This window comes from Arachis duranensis, chromosome 4, assembly GCF_000817695.3.
Source record: "Arachis duranensis cultivar V14167 chromosome 4, aradu.V14167.gnm2.J7QH, whole genome shotgun sequence".
In the NCBI taxonomy this organism is placed as follows: domain Eukaryota; kingdom Viridiplantae; phylum Streptophyta; class Magnoliopsida; order Fabales; family Fabaceae; genus Arachis; species Arachis duranensis.
In genome coordinates, this window is record NC_029775.3 from 87,068,280 (window position 1) to 87,074,069 (window position 5,790).

A 5,790-nucleotide genomic window follows, 5' to 3' on the forward strand; every position below is an offset into this window, starting at 1 on the left:
CAAGTGCATTCTTGAATCTTTGGGGGTAGTCATAAGTTAGCTAAGTTAGTTCAACCACAAGGTTAGGATGACAACTATCTATCCTGAATACTTTACTTTTGATATACCCATGAGATTAAGATAACAACAAAATCCTAATAAGAGAAAAGGGAAAGAACAATGGAAGTGAAAAACAAAAGAAAAAGAGTAAGCAATAAGGATAGGCACCAATGGTTTGCCTTAAGACATGTGTCTGTGGTGCTCATGTGTGAGGGATCTACTTAGATGAATAAGCTCTTTGGGGTGCTTCATCACCTGGTAACTTGGGTTAACTAACCCGGGATTATCAGCTGAAAATCCACTATCAAGAGTAACCCTCACCACAGAGCACTTAGTAACCTAAAGAGGTGCTGGACACCAAGGTCTGAAGGAAAGAAAATAAATAAACTATATGCCTGTGGTGTGTATGTATGGGGGAGAGACTTGAGCAAGTAAGTCCTTAGGGGTGCTTCAACACCTAGCACCTTGAACCAACTGGTTCGGGAGTGTTGGTTGAAAGCTTATCCTAAAGAGTTGCCCCCTTACAAAACACTTAGCCTAAATAACACAAACAGCCCTTGAAATAACAATAAAAGGATCAATAAATACAGGTCTCATGGGACATAACAAAGTGAGTAATTTAGGAGATGATAAAAGTTTGAAAGCCAGTAGTGGAATGAACCTAAGTTGCTATGCATGAAACCACCATAAAATCAGTAATATGACTTCCACAAGAATGACTCATTTCTCTGGAGATTCCATTCATCTTTCTCTTGTTCCAATACTTGCTTAGGGACAAGCAAGCTTTAAGTTTGGTGTTGTGATGCCAGGGCATTTTGGCCAGTTTCACTAACCTTTTCTTTACTTTTTTTAGGTAATTTCATGCATTTTCTTAGGAAATAAGTTAGTTTTGGGCAGATATTCACTCAGACCTTGATTCAAGCATACATTGTGCATTTTCCATTATTTCATGAGGTTTTTGCATGATTTTAATGACAAAATTGTATATTGCATTACCCCTGACTTGGACTAGAACTTTGATGCACTCTATTGCTTGATTTCAGGACCAAAAGGAAGCAAGGAATGGGAGGTAACTTGCAAAGTTAAGGAGAAAAGTGATTGCAAAAAAAAACACTCTCAAAAGCCATCAATAACCACGTTAAAGAGTCACGTTAACTAGGTTAACGTGAACTCTAACGTGGAGAACAGAAGTTGAGCCAACGTTAGTGACACTTAACATTGTCACTAACGTTGGCAATTGCTCACAAATGGCCACGTTAGAAGCCATGTTAACCTAGTTAACGTGGCCTCTAACGTTAAAGGGGGAAGAGAAGCCAACATTAGTTACACTCAACATGGTCACTAACGTTGGCCTAAGGTGCAAAGAGCCACGTTAACTCCCACGTTAACTTGGTTAACGTGAGGGCTAACGTAAGAGATGGAGAGTTGTCGACAACGTTAGTGACACTCAACATTGTCACTAACGTTGGGATGGCTAAGAATGGCAATGTTAGAAGCCACGTTAACCCAGTTAACGTGGACTCTAACGTGAGACTTAGGGGCACACTAGAACGTTAGTGACAATGTTGAGTGTCACTAACGTTCTCGAAGATTGGCAAAAGCCATGTTAGAAGTCACGTTAACCTAGTTAACGTGAGCTTTAACTTGAAGCAAGAAGGGGCACACTTGAACGTTAGTGACAATGTTGAGTGTCACTAACGTTCTCGAAGGCTAACAAGGCAACGTTAAAAGCCACGTTAACCCAGTTAACGTGGGCTTTAACGTGAGGCAAAGGGGTGCATGGCAACGTTAGTGACAATGTTAAGTGTCACTAACGTCCGAGCTTGTATTTTCACTAAATGTTAAACACCCCTAACGTCTTGAGCTAAAGTCTCTGCCCACTTCACACTTTCTCTCTGCAAGTAAGCCAAGCCCAAATAAAGAAAGGAACTGCTTCAAACTCAAAGATCCAAAGGCCCAAGACTTGAAGAGCTAACTAGAAGCTGAGAAGAGTAGTATATATAGGAGTAGTTTTGAAATAGAGAAGAGCTTTTTGAAGGGGGAAGAGAGAGAACTACTCTCTGTATCTTTACTTTTTTTGCACTTCTAGTTTTATCATGTATTCTCCATCTTTGATTTTGATTTCTAGAGCTATGAACAACTAAACCCCTTTCATTGGGTTAGGGAGATCTGTTGTAATTTGATGGATCAATACTAATTTTCTTGTTCTTCTTCTCTCTTATCTTTTGATTTTACTTGAAAGCTTTCAATCTTCATCCAATTGGATAGTGATCTTGGAAAAGAAGCTATTCAAACATGGATCTCTTCGGATCCTTGAAAGAGGAATGAAGAGATTAGCTAGAAATGCTTTCTCATGCTGGAACAAATTGAGTGTGGATGGGTATGTGGCTATAACCCTCTAAGCATTTGATTTGGGAAGTGCATGTGGTATAATCAGTGACCACACTTCATCTCTTCTCATGAGCAATTGACCAAGGAATTGGCTATTGATCAAGATTTGAGAGATTGAATTGCAAGAAATTGTGATTCAATCACTTAAGATTGCCAAGGAGATCAATGAGTGCATTGATTGAGGAAGAGATGAAAATGAAATTGATCCAGAGAATGCAACATCTCCTAAGCCCAATGAACTCCCCATTTCTGATCTTACCCATTCTCTTTATTTTCTGTAATTTACTTTTATGAGCAATTCCCCCATTCCCATTTACAATTCTGCTATTTACTTTCAGTCATTTACTTTCTTGCCATTTTAATTTCTGCAATTATCAACTCTATTCATGGATTCGCTCAACTAGAACACTCCTCTAATTAAAGTTGCTTGATCAATCAATCCCTGTGGGATTCGACCTCACTCTATTGTGAGTTTTTACTTGACGACAAATTCGGTACACTTGCCGAATGGGAATTTGTTGAGAGACAAGTTTTACCCCGATCAAATCCCCACATTCAAACTCTAAGTTTAGTGTTGGGAGGCCACAACCAAACTCTAAGTTTGGTGTTGAGAGGCCACAACCATGCTCTGATTATCTGTGAGGCTCCAAGAGAGCCCACTGTCAAGCTGTTGACACTAAAAAAGCGCTTATTGGGAGGCGACCCAATATTTTATCTATCTATGTTAAATTTCCATTATTGTTTTATGTTTTCTTTTGGTTGATGATCATGTGGAGTCAATAAAAACAACTGTAAAAATCAAAGCAAATTCAAAAATAGCATTACAAATAGCACACCCTGGAGGAAGAACTTACTCGCGTTTAAACGCCAGTAAGGGTAGCAGGATGGGCGTTAAATGCCCAATCTGGCACCATTCTGGGCGTTTAATGCCAGAAAGAAGCACCAGACTGGCATTTAACGCCAGAAACAGGCTACAGATTGGCATTTAACGCCAGAAAGGGAAGAAAAGCTGGCGTTAAACGCCAGAAACAGGCAGTAACATGGCATTTAAATGCCAGAATTACACTCTAAGGGCATTTTTGCACGCCTAAATGGAGCAGGAATAATGAGTCCTTGGCCTCTCAGGATCTGTAGACCCCATAGGATCCCCACTTATCCCACCTCTATTTTTTCCCTCACATATCTCTATAACACTCTATCCAAAACACCACTCACCAATCAAACCCTATCCTCTTCCCTATATTCTCTTCACCAATCACCTCCATATCTCTTCCCCAAAAACCCCACCTACCTCACTTTCAAATTCAAACACTTTTCCCCGAACCCAACCCTCCCCCCACTCCTATATAAACCCCTCATCCCTCCTTCAATTTCACACATCACAAACACCTTATAACCCCTTGACTGAATTCACTATCTCCCTCCATCTCCCCTATTTTTCTTCTTCTTCCCCTTCTTTCTTTCTTCTTTTGCTCGAGGAGGAGCAAAACTTTTAAGTTTGGTATGGTAAAATCATTGCTTTTTGTTTTCCCATAACCATTTATGGCACCTAGGGCCAGAAAAACCTATAGAAAGAGGAAATAGAAGGCAAAAGCTTCCACCTCTGAGTCATGGGAGATGGAGAGATTCATCTCAAAGGTCCATCAAGACCACTTCTATGAAGTTGTGGCCAAGAAGAAGGTGATCCCTAAGGTCCCTTTTATGCTCAAAAGGAATGAGTATCCGGAGATCTGACATGAGATCCGAAGAAGAGGTTGGGAAGTTCTCACCAACCCCATTCAACAAGTCAGAATCTTAATGGTTCAAGAGTTCTATGCAAACACATGGATCACTAGGAACCATGATCAAAGTATGAACCCGAATCCAAAGAATTGGCTTACAATGGTTCAGGGAAAATACTTAGATTTCAGTCCGGAAAATGTAAGGTTGGCGTTCAAGTTGCCAATGATGCAAGAAAATGCATACCCCTACACTAGAAGGGTCAACTTTGATAAAAGGTTGGACCAAGTCCTCATAAACATATGTATAGAAGGATCTCAATGGAAAAGAGACTCAAGAGGCAAGCCGATTCAATTGAGAAGACCGGACCTTAAGCCTGTGGCAAGAGGATGGTTGGAGTTCATCCAACGCTCTATCATTTCTACTAGCAACCGATCCAAAGTAACTGTGGATCGGGCCACCATGATCCATAGTATCATGATTGGGGAGGAAGTGGAAGTTCATGAGATCATACCTCTAGAACTCTACAAGCTGGCTGCAAGTCTTCCACTTTAGCAAGGTTAGCCTTTCCTCATCTCATTTGTCACCTATGCAATTTAGCTGGAATTATCATAGAGGAAGACATCCTCATTGAAGAGGACAAGCCCATCACTAAAAAGAGGATAGAGCAAATAAGAGAGCCCACCCAAGGACCTCAACAAGATCATGAGGAAGTTCCTCATCAAGAAATCCTTGAGATGCCTCAAGGGATGCATTTTCCTCAACACAACTATTGGGAGCAACTCAACACCTCTTTGTAAGGCTTGAGTTACAACATGGACCAATGGTGCACGAAATTGTGATCAATACTTTTCACAACTCAAATAATCCCTGGTAATGAATCCAAAAAACTTGGTGTTCAATACCATGGCATAAACACAACTTCGCACAACTAACCAGCAAGTGTACTGGGTCGTCCAAGTAATAAACCTTATGCGAGTAAGGGTCGATCCCACAGAGATTGTTGGTATGAAGCAAGCTATGGTCATCTTGTAAATCTTAGTCAGGCAAACTCAAATGGATATGGTGATGAACGCATAAAAACATAAAGATAAAGATAGAGGTACTTATGTAATTCATTGGTAGGAACTTCAGATAAGCGCATGGAGATGCCTTCCCTTCCGTCTCTCTGCTTTCCTACTGTCTTCATCCAATCCTTCTTACTCCTTTCCATGGCAAGCTTATGCAAGGGTTTCACCGTTGTCAGTGGCTACCTCCCATCCTCTCAGTGAAAATGTTCCTATGCTCTGTCACAGCATGGCTAATCATCTGTCGGTTCTCGGTCAGGCCGGAATAGAATCCAGCGATTCTTTTGCGTCTGTCACTAACGCCCCGCCTGCTAGGAGTTTGAAGCACGTCACAGTCATTCAATCATTGAATCCTACTCAGAATACCACAGACAAGGTTAGACCTTCCGGATTCTCTTGAATGCCGCCATCAGTTCTTGCCTATACCACGAAGATTCCGGTTAAAGAACCCAAGAGATATTCACTAGAGCCTTGATCGCTTGTAGAACAAGAGTGGTTGTCAGTCACCTTGTTCATGGGTGAGAATGATGATGAGTGTCACGGATCATCAAATTCATCAAGTTGAAGAACAAGT